The sequence below is a fragment of the Rhinatrema bivittatum genome, chromosome 1 (genome assembly GCF_901001135.1).
Source record: "Rhinatrema bivittatum chromosome 1, aRhiBiv1.1, whole genome shotgun sequence".
Lineage (NCBI taxonomy): Eukaryota > Metazoa > Chordata > Amphibia > Gymnophiona > Rhinatrematidae > Rhinatrema > Rhinatrema bivittatum.
This window is the reverse complement of record NC_042615.1, coordinates 42,870,891-42,890,425: the sequence shown is the minus strand read 5'-3', so window position 1 is coordinate 42,890,425 and position 19,535 is coordinate 42,870,891. Positions and strand designations below refer to the sequence as shown.

Sequence of the window (19,535 nt, the reverse complement as noted above, 5' to 3'; positions counted from 1 at the left end):
AGGGCCTGGAGAATTGTTTGAAAATCAGATATCTTTCAGGAAAGGTCCACAATGCCATCACTGCCCATGCTGCAGCTGCTTCACAGCTATCCTTCAGAGGGACAGGCAGACAGTAAATGAACATCAATGTGTGGACTAAATTCCAAGTCACAAACCTTGCAAACCTCTTCAATAGAGCTAGAGCTTTATAGTGCAATAGATGTCACCATGACACTAACATACAATTCTAAGGTCAGATCTACCTAGCTGTACAGGAGGAGATACAATCTGCTAGTCAATTAGTAATAGCTCATTTTCTCACTGCACTCAGAAGTATTAGGGTCAAAAGAAACAAAAAGCTGAGTGAACTTTCTAACAGCTTGAGTCCATTTCAGGTAGAAAGCAATCTCTCTCTTGCAATCCAGGAAATGAAAGGCCTGGTCATCTTTATGGCAATGTAGTCTAGGGAAATACGATGAAAGTCTGGTGCCATCCTAGGCAGAAACTTAGGATGCATGCAAAACATCACCCTTTTATGAGAAAATGTGATATAAGGTACTCCAGGGGAAACTCTGCACAAAAATTAATTAAAAATTCTACAAAATTCTGCAGACATTTGTCAAAATAATACAATATAATCACTGTCCAAGTAATGAATTAAAAATGTGACACAGAAAAGTTACTAACAAAAAACTTAAAAAAGTTTTAAGAGGGCCACAAGGGGGGGGGGGGGCAAGATGGCGTCCTGAGATGGACACGGAACCAGAGCTGCTCCTTGCCTCTTCTAAGAAAGCTGTTTCTTGAGCCTACTGATGCCGCTGAAACGAAAGGGGAAGGTGAGGGTATTCCCCTCTATCCCTACTCAACTCTCTGAGCAAGCGCTGATAACCACCTTCCTGTCTCAGGGAGATGTAAATTTCGGGGAGGTGTTCCCTGCTGCATACGCGCCTGGAGGAGAGGCAACTTCGCCTGGGGCGGAGGTTTCCCTCAGCCCCCCCCCGACGTTCGACTGCCGGCAAGCCAGGGGACCATCAACCCCAGACGCCCTGCAGGAGTCGCAGACTGATGAGGTCAGCAGCACTCGACTGCAGGAGGATTCGGAGAGGACGGTACAACCAGGAAGCGGAGGTGAATCAGTGGGGGAAAGAACTAAAACTCCCGGTGGTTTAACAGTTCCAGTGTCCTCCAAAAATAACCCCATAACACCGGGTGAATGTCCTGAGCTCCCGGCAAGGCCAGCAGTCGTAACCCTGGAATCCCTGTGGGAGTTAACAACTGGACTTTCTGTGGCTGTGAGAGACCGTAATAGTAAGTTGGATTTATTTGCAGGCGCAACTTATTAAATAAAGGTTAGGGGGGTGGAAGGAAAGTTCCCTCCGAGGCTGCTCCGATTTTGCAGCAGCCTCGGAGGGAACGGGGAAAGCCATCGGGGCTCCCCTAGGGCTTGGTGCGTGCATGTTATAAAATCGGGCATACATTTGTGCGTACCGGTTAGCGCGCAAAAATGTACCCCGTGCACTTAGGTTTTAAAATCTGGCCCTTTATCATTGGTCCAGACATCTTTTGCTAGAGTTGAATCAGATATTCTTCAAATTAAGAACTTCAACATGGCAACAATCAAAGATAGAGCAGCCCTATCTCGGCCTTTAGAAATGATTGAAAATTGGAACCATCGCCTGAACTTGAGGTTAATAAATATTCCACGAGTTATGGGCGAACTGCCGATAGTTACCTTTAAAAGATACCTTATTGAGATACTTCAATTGACTGAATCACAGTTTCCTTTGATAAACAAGGTTCACTTTTTGCCTGTTAATGCTCAAAATCGTATAAATGATTCAAGCAGCACCACCAATCGATTTTCAGAAACTAACTACATTTCTAGAATCCTCAGCTATTGAGATAATTGAATGTTCTACTTTGTTGGTATCGATATTAGAACAAGACATTAGCAAACTAATGTCCTGTTATTTTAAACATTTAAACTCCTTATTTCATGGTAGTATGGCTCTTATGTTTCCTGACATTTCAAAGGTTATTCAGGAAAGACGAAAAGGATTCTTGAATATGAGACAGGAAGCAATATCTTTGGGGGCCACATTCCTATTGCGATATCCATGTAAGTATCATAAAGAAAGAGTGATTCCTACATATTTTTCACTCCCGAACAGCTGAGAATTTATTTAGATTTGTTTTCTACTCATGCTGTACCATAGGGACCCAGGTTAGTTAAGAAAAAAAAACCAGCTCTGTTATCAGGAAAAAGCTTTTTTCCTTTAAATTTTCTTAAATACTCCTCTAAGTACTTGTCCCCTTGGTCAAGTTGTATTGAGAGCTGGTATAATCCACTAGAATTGTATTTCCTATGGTATTTTCCTGGTAATAATCTTTCTTTATTTTTTGTAATTATGTTTATTGTAAAATGGTTACAAATAAAATACAACAAATACTGCAACGTTGCATATCTGCTTTCTTTAGTACAAAAACATTGAATACCATATAGCATATGTACACGTTATGCAAAACAGTTTGGATGCAATAGGAGGCTCTCTTGCTTGTTGCTATCTACTGTTATGCATCAAAAAGTATAACCAAATATAATCATGATATTCCCCTCCCCCCATCCCTATCTCCGGAGAATCCACTTAACATTCACTGAAACAAATCTATTGTTGAAAGGTTTGCCATATGTTATTAAATCGTTGCATGTTGTCTCTCCTCAAGGCAGTGAGGTATTCCATATAATGAATCCATTTCAGTCTCTGAAGAACCGATGACAAGGGAGGCACATGACCCTCTTTCCAATGTTTCGCAATCTCCCCCCTCACAGCATGTGCTACAGCTCTGATGAAATGTTGCTGTAAGGAGGACACATCCACCCGAGTGTGCAATAAGGCCCCCTGTGCAGTCCATCGCATGTTTACATGTAACAAACCATGAAGACATTTCTCTACCTGTTCCCATAACTGTTGAATAATGGGGCATGTCCACCACATGTGATAAAAATCACCTACCAACCCATATTTTCTCCAACATAAGTTGTCTCTCTTTAGCCCCATTTTATGCAACTTATAGGGTGTTAAGTACCACCTAAACAAAACTTTGTAGCTGTGTTCCACCATTTGTGCAGGAAGAGAGCTACGGCTAAGTGGTATATACATGTTTCCTAAATGCTTTAAAATACTGTATGTATTAGAAAAGTCATAAATAAAGAATTAAAAAAAAAAAGTTTTAAGCAGAATTTCCCCAGGAGTAAAAAAACACATCATAAGACCCAGCCATATCATCCCCCTGACCTCCCCAACCTTGGCTAAACTTCAGCTCTTTTTCTCCCCCTCCCTAATTCAACCTCCCCAGCTCTTTCCCCCACTCCTCGGTTCAAACCCCTCCAAATCTAGCTCTCTCGCCCCAGCCTACCAAGCTCTTTTTACCCCTTCCCAGCCCACCAAGCTCTTCCCTCTCCCAGATTCAACTCTCCTTTCTCCCTCCCACTCAGGCTCCATGACAGTTTAAAAAAAAACCAAAAAAACCCAACCAAAAACCTTCACAAACCCTTAAGCAGGCCAGCCTCCAACCAGCAGCACTCCTGTAGGACAAAGGGCCAGCAGCTTCACATGATGGTAAGCATGAAATCAGGCTGCAGAGGAGAGGAAAGGTGGCGTAAAAGGAACACTGGAAGGATGTCAGTTTGCAATCAGAGAACAGGGGAGGAGGCACCTAAAAAAGCAGTGGCAGCCAGTATAGTTTAAAAAAAACAACAAAACACACACACACACACACCACCAGTAAAGGAGATTTATTTATAAAAATGTGTTAATCACCTTCCAATTTTTACAATAAAAATGTCCAAAATGATGCCACTTTTCTCTTCTACCCCTACAAGCCAATGTAGTCACCTTCTTCTGGTTGCCTGGGCAGATGTTTCAATCACTGCTGTCTCTTCCTCAAAAAAAAAAAAAAAGTTTTTTGTAGAACACTTACTAAGCAGAGTCTGTGTGAGGAGAATTTTGCATTGTGCAGAATTCCTCCAGGACTAATTAAGTAGATAAGTCAATAAGAGCTGGAGCTCACAGACTTCTTGGCTGAAGCAACTGCCACCAAAAACCAACTCAGGTACTCAGATTCACAAAAGGCTAGAAGAGGGCTTTCATCAGCTAGGTAAGAACCGGACCATGAGATTTGGAAGGCCTGATGGAAGGCTTCAACTGAAGCAAGCCATGTATGATTCCAACAACTAAAAGCTATAAGGAAATAAATGGGGTTTCCTTTGATATTCTGAAAAGCACCAACCAAGATGAACGTTAGAGTTGCTTTTTAGGCCAGACTCTAAAAGATGTAGAAAGTACTCAAGCATTTTTCTAAATGGATAAGATAGGCTCATTCACCAACTGCCGTAGCATAAACTCTCCACTATGTGCTCACCTTCTAAAAAGGCATCAAGAAATGGCTGTTCAGGTAGGCCTACCCAGATACCAACCAATCCTAGACACCTTTCCTCTGCCACTCAGAACTCATCATCTGTTCTGCCTTTTTTCTCTTTGCTTATGTTGTAGAATTTCCATGCTGTAGAATTTGCTTATATTGTAGAATTTTTATTGTAGAATTTTTATGCAGTAGATTTTGTAGATGCATACCTCCAATACATTTATCCTATGTACCTATGTAATCTTTAACAAAACGTTTGATGTAATTTAATGATATAATCTAAAAAAAACATCGATGTAATTTAACGAATTGTTGTAAATAAGTTTCCCTCTGCTGTTATGGTTACTCTTCTCTACTTTCTTTTCTGCCCTTTCTTCTTATCTTCTTTCTATCCCGACCCCTTCCCCCTTCTCGCCTGCTCCCTCCCCCCACTCCCTGTTCATTGTATTTCCTCGTTTCTTGAGTTAATTATAAACCGGCATGATGTGCCCTACGAACGCCGGTATATTAAAAGCCATAAAATGAATAAATAAATAAATAGATGTGGATGAATACATGCTATATACTTAGATCAAATCTGCCTTTTACATACATTATGTGCTAAGCAGAAAGCCAAAATTCAGAGAACCATATTGATATTTTAAACAAATGAAATGAGAAACAAATTACTCTTATAAATGCTTCCAACAATAAAAGTTTAGATTTAATCTACTTTAGAATATCATACATGAAACATGTTGGGTGTTAAGTATTGGGCTAGATAAAACCATAAAAATAAGGTCTGACAAATTTTCAGAGACTTTTAAAGTGCTAGGTTATTGTAATGATTTCTGAATTAGATAGAAAGGTCACTATGCTAACAGCATCCCTAGTCAGCTTCAACATCAAAGATGATTGCTCATTTAATAAAATCTACATAGAATACGCTTATGACTTTTATACTTAGAATTAAGCACTTAAAATAGTGAGTTTAGTAATCCAACACCTGCTACTACTTTTTCTGCAGAACAAGTGTGGATGTTTGTTTCAGTGGTATAATGAATCACTCATTGAAGTTGGCATGGATTAAACTAAAAAATAAAGGCAATTACATAAACTACACACTTTAATAAGCAGATACAAAGGTTCTCTGGATTACAGTACAAAGCACAATTTAGTACTGGAATAAAGCTTGATGCTAGACAAGAGAACTGACATCAGCATCCATACTAATCATAGTACAAAAGCTCCTCTATATTTTGTCAAAGTGCAGAATGAGCCCATATAAATCATGCTTTGTTATCTGAAAATATATGAGATTCCAAAAGCTTGTTCTATATTTAACCTTGGAGCATCAGTAGCCAAAGAGTAATTTTGCACACTGCCTCACAGGGTCTCAAACATGGCATTTATAATTTGTATAACAATGAATTTTGCTCCATTAAGATACTTTACATGGAATATCTAGAGACAAAAGCATTTAAAGAGGTATGTCAAACTTACAAAATCAAAAATGATTTTAAAAATTTCATCCAGAATGTACAGTACAAAAATGTGTCTAAGACCCACTAGTGAAAATTTTTTCCCCCATAATTACTGACTTAGTATCCTCCCAAAGAACCATTCTTTCCTCAACAGTTCTCCAAGACACAGCACTAAAAGTACATTCCACAACAACCCTTGATCAGTTCCACAAGGGTGGTCAAAAAACAGCCTGGAAAAATGGCTTGAGGTAGTGTGCTATAGGAGTTTGTCTTATTTTCTTGTGCATTTGTTCCCCACTCCTGCCTTAGATTTCACTCTACAGATCAGAACTCCACTCTTCAGAAACTCCCAAAACTAGATCAGAGGTCTACTCTCCCAGCACCCCCATCCCTTCCATTCCCCACAGTCAATTGCAACTCTGCTCTTCAAACCCTGACATTTATGGCAGCAATATCTACACAAGTATGTGTTATATGGATTTAAGATTATGTAACAAATATAAAATGGAGAATGAATAAAACAAAGTTTCTAATTTTTTCCTCTCCAACCGTCTCTTTCCATTATCTCCCATTGCATTCTCCTTCTCATGTTATCACCCATTTCAGTTTCCTAGCTATTGTATCCCACCTTCAGCTCATTCTCACCATGCCAGCCACCATTAAGCTGCACTGCAAATGCAAAACCTCTGTATTATCATTTTCAGCCCCAACACTGGAACGTCCCCCATGGCTTAGCAGGACCAGCCAGCCCATGAGATTCAAACTCACAAAACTCAAAGCTGAAAACACTGAACTGGCAGAGCTAGTGGTAATATCCAGGACAGCAGAAGTGGGCACTCACTGCTCTGATCATACAGGATGGAACAAGAGGAAGTGGGGGATATGGAGAGGGAGTCAATGAGAACCCAGAAGGAAGGAGAAAGAGAAAGATGCCAGACCACAAGAAAACCATTTCCTCTTCACATACACACACTGCAAAAAATACATCAGAAATGTATTTTAGTTAGTACCTTAGCATGGATCAAAAGCATCAATGCTGACAGCCTTAAAGATATACAGTAGTGCATATGGTAGGAAGCTTCTGAGTGGGGTCCCATCTGTTGCCCATGTATTAAATGGTGTGATGAGTACGATCATCACTACTGCCACCACTCTGTACTCCCCTATCCTCTCGCCTGCATTGCCTCCTTCCAACCTACAGTGCAATACAATTAGATATCTGACAAGAACCACAATATCTAAGGCTCAGAAATGTGAAAACCTGATTATTTGCACAGGCATTCGCTGAGCCTACTAGCCCTTCTCTGTACCTTCTCCATCGCACTGAAGTCAGGCTAACTGGTCTGTAGTTTCCCAGATTGCCCCTGGAGCCCTTTTTAAATATTGGGTTACATTAGCCACCCTCCAGTCTTCAGGTACAATGAATGATTTTAATGATAGGCTATACATTTTTACTTATAGATCTGAAATGTACTCCTCTTCAGTTTGTCAATCAGGCCTACCACATCTTCTAGGTTCACCGTGATTTGGTTCAGTCCATCTGAATCACTACCCATGAAAACCTTCTCCGAAACGGGTATCTCCCCAACATCCTCTGCAGTAAACACCAATGCAATCATTTAATCTTTCCGCAATGGCCTTATCTTCTCTAAGTACCCCTTTAACCCCTTGATCATCTAACGGTCCAACTGACTCCCTCGTAGGCTTTCTGCTTCAGATAGATTAAAAAAATTTTTTTACTGTGAGCTTTGCCTCTAAGGCCAACTTCTTTTCAAATTCTCTCTCGGCCTGTCTTATCAATGTCTTACATTTAACTTGCCAACACTTATGCATTCTATTTTCTTCTGTTGGATCCTTCTTACAATTTTTGAATGAAGATCTTTTGGCTAAAATAGCTTCTTTCACCTCCCCTTTTAACCATGTCAGTAACCGTTTTGCCTTCCTTCCACCTTTCTTAATGTGTGGAATACCTCTAAGACTGTGCTTCTAGGATGGTTTTTTTTTTGTTGTTTTTTTTTTTTTTTAACTATATCCACGCCTCTTGCACACTTTTTACCTTTGTAGCTGCTCTTTTCAGTTTTTTTCTATTTTTCTCATTTTATCAAAATATACAAACACTAACCTCTGCTTATTAGCTGCCTTACTATTTAAAATAAACACTAATTTCTCTTTATTAGCTGCCTTACTGACTATTAAAAGCACAAACACAAATATACCCCAATAATTTACTTCTCCCCAATACTTAAAGAAAAAAAAGTTCTCAAGCAAAACTTACTGATTCTTTTCAGCCACCAGCAAGGTGATCCTCTCCTCTCAGTGCTCCCACTGAGAGACAAAGTATGCCTCAAATGCTCACTCACTGACCGCTAGCTCCTTGCAGCAAATATTTGGCTACCATTTTGGAGTCTGATGAGATGGAGAAAGGGAGGCCATGACATTTTGCCATGTGGAAGAAACTCAGATTGCTAACAACCATTACCCCTGGAAGCATCTTCTTTGAAGTATCAAGAAACCCTGATAGGATTCCCAGATCATATAAAAATTTCAATACAGGAATGGTTTACAAAGGCCTAAAGTGCAGTTTATGCCATCCTACGCTTGAAGAGAAACTAACAAATGGCACAAACAAACAAAGCAGGGCATGAGAAGACAGTGAAAAATTGAAAGACTTTGGGAAAGTACTATTGGTCTCAGCTTTCGGCATGGAACCAAACTGAGGAGAAATAAAATGGAAATGTTTCTTGAGTTATGTTAGTAGTGATGCATCTTCTGGAAAGTGGAACCTTATGAGGATCTTGAAAGATTAGAAAGATCAAATAGAAGTTTGCAGGCTTCACAATCCTCAAGCAGCATTCTGGCAAGGCATATGCTCTAACCACAGAGCAGGTATAACAATAATGAAGTAAAAACCATACAAAAAAAAAAAAAGAAAGGACAGACAGCTTATTATTTAAATGTTTGAGAAAGCTGATCACAACACAGAGATATGAAGTACCATTTTTAAATATAATACATTACTGCTAACTTTCTATTACAATAATTCTTATATTATCAAACAATTAGCTTTGCCAGGAGTTATAAGTGCATCAGGATGCTTATAGGTCATGAGCTGTATTTATAATAGCACAGTTCTTTCAGCAGGTTTTGCAGTACAGTACTACTGCACTGGAATTTTATCCACAGCAACTGAGATCACCATTCTTAAATAAAACTGAGCAAAATAATTAACACTACTGCTTTTATTCCATAAAAAAATACATGAAATTTAAAAAAAAGTATACTCTGTTTGTTTGTACTTTATAAATAAATTAGTACAAAATGGGTTTTACACATGTAAATATACTTTACCCATGTGAGCTTTTGAAAATTGCTACAATATATGCCATTAAATTGTCCATTGGATTTACTCACATAAGTGTACTTTACTCAAGTAAATGGCTTTTGAAAATTGGTACAATATTACATTTATGTACTTAACTCCTTTGAAAATGACCTCTAACATCTTTTTTAGAGCAAAATTTTCATATTTTGCCTAAACTAATTGTAATGACACTAAAAATTGCACTATGCATTTTGCAAAGTTCAGTTATATTTAATTTATTTTGATTAATATTCCGCTTTTAGGCACTTCAAAGAGGATTACATTCAGGTACTATAGGTATTTAGAACACTAAAACGTAACAAACTGAGTAAACGTTCAGAAATGTTTCACAGGAAGCACCATCTTTTCTCACTGAAGAAAAATAAGGAAACAACATGCTCAGTAGAAATTTCCACTCAAATGGCTCTCATCCTGATGATCTGTTCCAAATACACACAAGGTTAAAATTTCCTGTTTTCAAGCTATTGTCACCGATCTTTAGCTGTCCATTCAAAACTTGATTTGCTTTACAAACAAAAGAAGTGGGCTAAAAATAAAGTTGACTTACATTCAGATGTACAGCAAAACTTTCATTTTCAAGCAAATTGTTTCATCAATAAAAACCAAGTGCAAATGCATGAAAAGACTGAAATTGTATATTTTATAGATACTCATCACTAATATGTCAGTCATTAATATTTTCTAAATATATGTATAGCAAATATTAATTATATAATTCTGCTAATATGCAAACATTATAGGGTGTTTTTTTTTTAAATCAAATTCGTTAACAGCTAAGAAATCTTAAGAAAAGCAGAATGAATTACACTGAATTCCAGTGGGAAGTGAATCATTTCACAACAACCAGTGATTTGAATAGCAACAAAAGTATGGGCTTTTTATATAACAATGTTTTTCTAGCAACACAAATATAGCCAAGCTACTGCAGACAACAGGAAAATAGGATGAAGCAAATCTAATTTTGCCACTATCACCACAAACATACAGTGATATCCATTATAATTTACTGAGCACTACATGTATTTCTTTTAGAGTCCAACTTAATATAACCATTTTATTCTACCAAAATAAAACAGAAACCTGCACAGAAAAATTTCTCCTTCTAATATCCAATATGTCCGTTGATATATCAGTTCCAGTACTGAAAAGCTTCAGTAGATTTCAAACAAAAAACATGTCCAGAATATTATAAAGGCACACTAAGCAATCTTAATAGCAATATGGTAATGTGATGCTAGAAAAAGATTCGACTTGCGCAAAACAAGATTACTTTGAAACACACAGAACACTTACTAAAAAGTTTTAAAGCCACCCTTACATTGCTCATCTAAGTAACACTAAAAACTTGAGTACAAAACAACAGCATATGCTTAAGAAAAATAAGTACTCAACAAGGTCAGTTATCGTTACAGAATATCAAGTGGAAAAACAAAGATAGCAGGATATTTAATACATGTCAACAAATCTTGTTTAGAAGTAGTTTACCTTTATTTCCAGCAAATTCAAATGATGCTCTGTCCGTTTCTGTTATCGTATTCTAAAAGAAGCACAGCCTTCTTTTTCCTGTCAGCTTTCCATCTCACTAAACACCACCCTATCCTCATAACCTTTGACCAACAGGAAGTAGACACAATAGACTGAAAATAACAGCAACTCTACTAGTTTACTATATGATTTAGGGCACAAGGAGGGATTTAAACTAAGCAAAAAATGATGTACTCAGACAGAGAACAAAAATCAAATACTTTCTGTACAAAAGCGCACTGTTTTGAACAAACTGCTCAAAAACAGTTGGCCATCTATGCAAAATCACTGCATCCATATACAATACTAGTTGCTGGTCTGAGAAATTGTAAAAAGCTAAGAGCATTGTACAAACACCAGAAGAAAATAAAGCAACATAAAAAGTGTCAGATGAACATACAGCAGCATGGATATTAACAATTAAGGAACAAAACTGACTCAGACTGTATTCTAAAAAAATGAGCAAAGGGAAAACTCCTTTATACACGTTTCTTTGCCTCTGTTTACTTTAAGTGTGAGATTAACATACAGCCCATCCTCAGAACAAATTCTCCTCAAGATAAAGAATTTTCAGTATAGAAAACTTAAACAGAAGCCTTATACTTGTTTTTAGATAGCTTTAAATACTAACCATTCAATCATAAAGCTATGTAGTTAGAAGAAACTGATTTGTCTACATCTCTTGCTGACTGAAGAACTAGAGGAGGGAATGTCTGGAGGGGGCAACAAATGCATTCGCTGTTTGGTATAAATGTTTTTATGTAATTATGTAAACCGATATGATGGTCCCCACCAAATACTGGTATAGAAATTTAAATAAATAAATAAAATTTACTTATGGCTTTCTAGAATTACTTGTAAACTCTATGTACATAGCCTTCTAAAGTCTCAAATATTTTGAAATTTTAGTCAGTCAAGTTACTACTAAACTCAAAAGGGTTCTCTGTAGGCAGCTGGATTAATTAGCCATGACACATGGGCATCATCATCCAATGGCACTGTAGGTAAGTTTTAGGGGTTCAGGAACCTGGGTGCTACAGGGCCCTTCTCGTTTCCCTGCTACCTCGTTTCCCTGCTACCTCATTTCATGATCCTAAGTTCAGTAAAAGATTATTTTCTCTACAGAATTAGGACTTATCAGATTTTGCAGGATTAGCATTTAGAAAATAATACGTTTCTAACATCCTTGCTACTGAGCACCAGTTTACTCTAAAGAAAGTTCTGTACAATGGATAGTTTAAAACATGCCATAAACCTTAATCTGCCTAAAATATTAATACTTACGGTCAACTTACTATCCTAGGTCCCAACTTCAGGAGATTTCCCTCTGTTTACCTCTGAATGAGGTTCTAGCTGGAGGTCTGGAGAACTGTCTCAGGCGGTGGCTTGCTTCCTGGTCTGGTACTGGATGAGCTGCAGTGCTTCATTCTACTCCTGGCTGTCTCAGACTCCGCACCACTGTCAGACCCTAGGCAGGGTGTTTCCTCTCTCCGGTCTCCTGGCCATACCTAGCCTTCTCCCTCTTCGATAGCAAAGCGCGCTAGGAGTGCTTTGAGTCTGCTCCCTTGTCTCCTTATTTGCCCCCATCTTATACTTTCCAGCTGATAAATGTGCATAAGCTTGTGCATCAGCATGCTGAGGGTGGAAAGACTTTGCCTCAATGCAGGTCTCTCCCCCTTCCCCTTTTCCTCAGGTGGTGGTGGTGGTGGTAGGGGGGGCCTGCCATGTCTGGACCAGTGCTGTTGGCCACGTCAGCTTTTTCTCCATTCGTCCATGGGGGGAGACACCTTTGCCCTATGGACTTCCCTTGGCTGGACAGTGACTTTTGTTTTTGAGCTAAAGATACTGCATTGTCCCTCTGCCTTGGTTTATTTACATAAGAGCTTACAAACAAGCAGAACTTGATAAGTATCCTTCAGTTTTGGTTAAATTTCTCATCGAGGCAACGTTTCTTGTTTCAGCTGAGACTGTTTTTGGCCTGTCAGCATACTTGTCAGCATCCCTCTTTGGCTATTATGATGCATATTGGGTGCTTTCAGTGGTTAAACATGGGTATCTCCCTACAGCACTGCCCGGTCCAATCTCAGAGCTCAATAAAAACTTTACTGAGCATGTTTGAGATTTCCCTCACACGTTGCCTCATGAGCCCGAGTCTTTCGCAGAGCTTAAGTTTTAGCGAGGTAATCAACTCTGCAGGGAGGCTGGTGGAAAATAAACATGGCTAATTCATACTGTCAACAGAAAACCCTGTTTACAGGTAAGCAAACTTTCTTTGACTGACAAGCAAGGGACTGAATTAGCCATAACACATGGGGAGTCCCAACTGAAAGTTGCACAGCGAAGCAACTACTCATAAAGCAACACAGCCCCTTCAGTGACGAGTGAACTACTGGGTGAACAGGCTGTGCAAAGTTACTTCCCTAAAACAACTGTCCTCTCTTGACATGCTTTCCAGACAATAGTGGCATGTGACGGAATGCACAGACTACCAAGTTGCAGTTTTTCAGACATATTCAATGGAGGCAGCCCTGAGGTGAGCCACAAACCGTCATGGCTCTCATTTGATCAGCCTTGACAGCCTGAACTCTGTAGACTAGCTAATGTACAACCGTGAGCAATACAGTCCACTAACCAATCGGACAGAGTTCTTTAGGACTAAAGGATATGAACAGTTGAGAAACTCGACAATGAGGCAGAGTCCTCCTCAAATAATATGCCAAGCTTCTCTTACAAGCCAAAGTGAAGAACCTGTTCTCCTTTATGCACATGTGATTTCAGGAAAAGATGTAGGAAGAACAATGGCTTGGTTAATATAAAAAGCTGACATCACTTTTGGAAAAAAACCTAGGGCGAGTACACAAGACCACGCTGTTGGGGAAGAATTGAAGATTTGGTGAATATAAGACTAGTAATTCTCTGACCTGTCGAATAGACATATCAGCTATAACTACTACCACTTTTCCCACATGAGAAACTTCAAACTAGCCAACTCCAGAGATCTGAAGGGAGACTTTATGAGCTGAACCAAGATTACAATAAGATCCCAAGGCACAGCTGGTTTATTGACCAGGGACTTGAAATGCCACAATTGCATTATAAATTTGGATACCAAAAGGATGGATGGAGATTGGAACTCCTTCCATCTAGTGGTACACTGCAGAAGCACAAAGATGTTCTTTCTTAGATGAAGTACTATGCTCTGAGGAGTAAAGGTTAAACAAGAACTAGAGCAGATCCCTTGGGCTACAAGAAAAAAGGGTTCAGAGAGCTGGACTAACAAGGACTAAAAGCTTTTCCACTTAAAAGATGTATGACCTTCTAGTTCAAAGTTTTCTGGGGTGTTCATGAGGAGGTTTTGTGGGTTGTATAATCAGTCTTTGTGATTTTGTTTACTGTTTTTTCTTTAGTTTATGTTGCGCTGTGTGGGCCTTAGTATATAAATTAATTAGGTTGATCTAAATTTGTATGTAAAAGATTTTTGTAAATTTGATAACTTATTAATGTGGGTATATGGATTATCGATGGGATAAAATTGGAATAATGTGATTTGCTAAGTAATATTTTAAATGGAATTTTGCATCTCCTTTGGCTTAGTTATATTCTTTTAATGCAAACTTTAATGATAAACATATGTGTTTTTTGTTAGATATTGTAAACTATACAACTGATGTGCTGTAATCTGAACGCTCAACATAGAACTCTGGAAGACTTTCATGCCAAAGATATCCAGGAGTGTATTGGAATACTTCCAAATCCTTATGGCCATCCTGAGAAATGACTACCACCACAGTGTGGTAAACAAGCTGGACTATATCAAATCCACAGACAGATTTTGCTATAGTTTATCTATTTTTGCTTCAATAGTGTGAAGAACTTTTGAATTTGCAAGTTCAAGATTTCTAATGCATTTCAGCATCTAACATTCAAGTTGATTTTAATTAGTTTATTACAATTCATTCTCAATAATCCAGACTAGATCAGTTGCAAGACCCACTCATATTTCTCGACCTGGTGACTACTTGAAGTTTAAGGCTTTAATCTCCTTTATCCAACATGGATAACTTGGGAATCCTTGAGTCTCTTCAATGTTGGGTTACTACTTTAAACCCCTATGATCAACAGCAGGCACAGGAATTTTAAAGTCATCACTTTGAAATGATTTTGGTCAGATATATTCCGAAGTAAGCAGAGTTGCTTACCTGTAACACGTGTTCTCCCAGGACAGCAGGATGTAGGCCTCACATATGGGTGACGTCACTGGATGGAGCCCTATCATGGAAAACTTCTATCAAAGTTTCTAGAACTTTTGACTGGCACACTGAGCATGCCCAGCATGCCATGATACCTGTGTCCACAGGGGTCTCGTTTGTAGCAAAAAAGCATGAGCGAAAAAATAAAATAATAAACATAAGCGAACTCAACTCCGCAGGGTGGCGGGTGGGTTTCGTGAGGACTACATCCTGCTGTCCTGGGAGAACACCTGTTACAGGTAAGCAACTCTGCTTTCTCGCAGGACAAGCAGGATGGTAGTCCTCACATTTGGGTGATTAGCAAGTTACAGGCTGACTCATATTACAACAGGCCAATAGCAGACAACTTGTGCAGCAGGCATAATAATTGGGGTGCTATTGGCAATAATGAGGCAGCCTGAAATCACAGCAGGTGGTTGTGGAAGGAGTTGGGGATTATACTGGAACAAAGTTTTTCAAGACAGATTGGCCAAAGGCAGAGTCTTGACTTCCTTATCTAAGCAGTAGAAGGCTGAGAACGTGTGACGAGAGCTCCATGTCGCAGCCTAGCAAATGTCGGCAATTGGTACTGAATGACAGTGTGGTATCGATGTTGCCATGGCCCTTACAAAATGTGCCTGCACTCACCCCTGGAGAGGAAGGCCTGCTTCCTCATAGCAGAATTCAATACAGTCTGCTAGCCAGTTGGAGAGAGTTTGTTTGCCCACTGGAACTTGCAGCTTGTCTTTGTCAAAGAAGCAAAAAGAGTTGGGTGGATTTCCTATGGAGTGCAGTGCTGTCTAGACAGAATGTAAATGTACGCTTAGAGTCCAAAGTGTGCAAAACCCTCTCGCCCTGGTGAGCGAGAGGCCTTGGGAAAGAGTGGGCAGACTATAGACTGAGTAAGGTGAGAGGCTGTGTCCACCTTAAGAAGAAATTTAGGGTGAGTATGGAGGACCACTCGGTCACGGAGGAACCTAGTGTTGGGTGAGTATGCAGCAAGGGCTTGTAACTCACTGACCCTTTTAGCAGAGGTGATGGCTACGAAGAAAATAATTTTCAATGTCAGAATTTTAGGTTGACCTGTGGGCAGGCAAATTGGTTCCTGGAGTGATAGGTTGAGAAGTATGGGAAAGCATACTTGTCGAGGCCAGTACAGGATTATGAGAGTCATTGACAATCCATCCTGCTGTAGCTTCACACGAGTTTTGGCTATGAGCGGTACATAAGAACATAAGAAATTGCCATGCTGGGTCAGACCAAGGGTCCATCAAGCCCAGCATCCTGTTTCCAACAGAGGCCAAATCAGGCCACAAGAACCTGGCAAGTACCCAAACACTAAGAAGATCCCATGCTACTGATGCAATTAATAGTAGTGGCTATTCCCTACGTAAACTTGATTAATAGCCATTAATGTACTTCTCCTCCAAGAACTTATCCAAACCTTTTTTGAACCCAGCTACACTAACTGCACTAACCAAATCCTCTGGCAACAAATTCCAGAGCTTTATTGTGCGTTGAATGAAAAAGAATTTTCTCCGATTAGTCTTAAATGTGCTACTTGCTAACTTCATGGAATGCCCCCTAGTCCTTTTATTATTCGAAAATGTAAATAACTGATTCACATCTACTCCTTCAAGACCTCTCATGATCTTAAAGACCTCTATCATATCCCCCCCTCCCCCCTCAGCTGTCTCTTTCTCCAAGCTGAACAGCCCTAACACCTCTTCAGCCTTTTCTCATAGGGGAGCTGTTCCATCCCCTTTATCATTTTGTTTGCCCCTCTCTGTACCGTACCTTCTCCATCACAACTATATCTTTTTTGAGATGCAGTGACCAGAATTGTACACAGTATTCAAGGTGCGGTCTCACCATGGAGCGATATAGAGGCATTATGACATTTTCCGTTTTATTAACCATTCCCTTACTAATAATTCCTAACATTCTGTTTGCTTTTTTGACTGCTGCAGCACACTGAGCCAATGATTTTAAAGTATTATCCACTATGATGCCTATATCTTTTTCCTGGGTGGTAGCTCCTAATATGGAACCTAACATCGTGTAACTACAGCAAGGGTTATTTTTCCCTATATGCAACACCTTGCACTTGTCCACATTAAATTTCATCTGTCATTTGGATGCCCAATCTTCCAGTCTTGCAAGGTCTCCTGTAATGTATCACAGTCTGCTTGTGATTTAACTACTCTGAATAATTTTGTATCATCCGCAAATTTGATAACCTCACTCGTCTTATTCCTTTCCAGATCATTTATATATATATATTGAAAAGCACCGGTCCAAGTACAGATCCCTGAGGCACTCCACTGTTTACCCTTTTCCACTGAGAAAATTGACCATTTAATTCTACTCTCGGTTTCCTGTCTTTTAACCAGTTTGAAATCCACGAAAGGACATCGCCTCCTATCCCATGACTTTTTAGTTTTCGTAGAAGCCTCTCATGAGGGACTTTGTCAAACGCCTTCTGAAAATCCAAATACACTACATCTACCGGTTCACCTTTATCCACATGTTTATTAACCCCTTCAAAAAAAAAAAAATGAAGATTTGTTAGGCAAGACTTCCCTTGGGTAAATCCATGTTGACTGTGTTCCATTAAACCATGTCTTTCTATATGTTCTATGATTTTGATCTTGAGAGTAGTTTCCACTATTTTTCCCGGCACTAAAATCAGGCTCACTGGTCTTTAGTTACCCGGATCACCCCTGGAGCCTTTTTTAAAATATTGGGGTTACATTGGCCACCCTCCAGTCTTCAGGTACAATGGATGATTTTAATGATAGGTTACAAATTTTAACTAATAAGATTAGAAATTTCATTTTTTAGTTCCTTCAGTGCCCTAGGATGCATACCATCCGGTCCAGGTGATTTGCTACTCTTTAATTTGTCAATCTGGCCTACTACATCTTCCAGGTTCACAGTGATGTCGTTCAGTTCGTCTGACTCATCACTCATGAGTAACATCTCCGGAACTGGTATCGGAAGACACGCATATAGGAGGCCTTTGTTACAGGGGTGAGCAAAGGCGTCCATGGCTAATGCATTTTGAAGCCTGTGTAGGGAGCAGAATCTGTTCACTCTGTGGTTCAGTCTAACGCAAGAGGTCGATGGTTGGTTGACCTCAGCACTAGAAGATTTTGCTCGTTACACATGGATTCAGAGACACTTGTGGGGATGGAGACCAATTGAGATGGTCTGCTAGTATGTTCGGTATGCCTGTTAGATAAGTGGCCCGGAGTTGCATGGAGTGTGCAAGGGTCCAGGCCCAGTACTGCGTGGCTTCCTGGCAGAGCAGATAAGAGCTTGAGTGTCTCTGTTTAAGTACCACATTGCCACTATGTTGTCTGTCTGTATCCACAAAGTTTTGTGTGAAAGGCAGTGTTTGAAGGCATAAAGGGCATAACGTATGGCTCGAAGCTCCAGGAAGTTGAAGTGAGACTTTTCAGGGAGCGGCGGCGATGTATTTTGGGTCTGGAGGGTGTTGATACGAGCTCTCCAACCCAAGTTGGATGCGACCGTGGCCAAGATCATCTGAGGATTTGGTTACTGGATCGGTGATATGGATCAGGGACGACAGCGGTTGAATGGCTTAGAGCGACTGAAATTTTAAAACCCACTGAGTTTTTCTCATGGCTAGTCTGGCCATAGGAGTGACGTGGATCTTAGAAACCATGTGGCCCAGCAATGAAAGAATTGATGGGCTGAGGCTATGCTGCATGCGTGCAGAGATGTGGACAATTTGATAGGATGTCTGCGCGGTTGTTGGGCAGGAAGGCCATTGCAATGTAGTGCCCAGATCTGCTCCATATGGGATTTATGGTACTTGATCAGAATCCCAGCCAAATGTAGTCGATTTATAGTGAGTCTTACAGAATTTAGAGCTCTTTGTTTGGATTGACTCCATATTGGGCAGTTGTCCAGGTAAGGAAGGGCGTGAATGCTGTTCTTTGTAGATGAGCGGCAGTCACTGCTAGGCATTTGGTGAAATACACAAGTTGACAAAACTAGTTCGAATAGCAGAACTTGGTATTGAAAATGTTGACGACTTACTATGAAGCGTATAGAAAGTCCAGAGAATAGAGGCAACCCCCTTGTTGTAGTAAGGAAAGCTTGGTGCCGAGAGACACCATTTTGAACTTTTCTTTCTGAAGAAATTTGTTTGAGATTTCTGGAAGTCCAGGATGGGCGGAGGTCGCCTGTTTTCTTTGAAAGTAGGCAATAGCGGGATTAAAATCTTCTGCCTTGTTGCGACCGGGGAACGGTCTCCCGAGCCCTGGTCCTCAGTGGGATGGACCGTTCTGTTCTCTGGCAAGGTTGAAAAATCCAGGAGCCTCCCTGGCTGGCGGAGCTGGTGTGATCTGGATATCAGTTGGTCTCACGTGGGAGGTCCCTCTAGCATCCCTCTTTGCTGTGAAAGAAACGTAGAGAGCTGTCACAGGGTCACTCAGTGGTCTTGCAATTGATCCACTGTCTGTTGGATCTTGTGCACGAAGAGATTATCTGCGGTGCATGGCA

The 19,535-nt window shown here is 40.0% G+C and overlaps 1 protein-coding gene across 4 annotated transcripts in view; it reads right to left on the bottom strand.

The window, feature by feature from the left end:
• GAB1 (GRB2 associated binding protein 1) overlaps nucleotides 1–19,535 on the bottom strand; it is a 273,713-nt gene that overhangs the window by 135,906 nt on the left and 118,272 nt on the right. Inside the window, exon 1 of one of the 4 annotated variants that reach the window (XM_029599083.1) lies at nucleotides 10,735–10,792. The exons of the other annotated variants lie outside the window; for them this stretch is intronic. The gene's annotated coding sequence lies outside the window, so the exon portion shown is untranslated. Of the gene's footprint in view, nucleotides 1–10,734; nucleotides 10,793–19,535 lie in introns of those variants that run through there. 4 annotated transcript variants of the gene reach the window in all.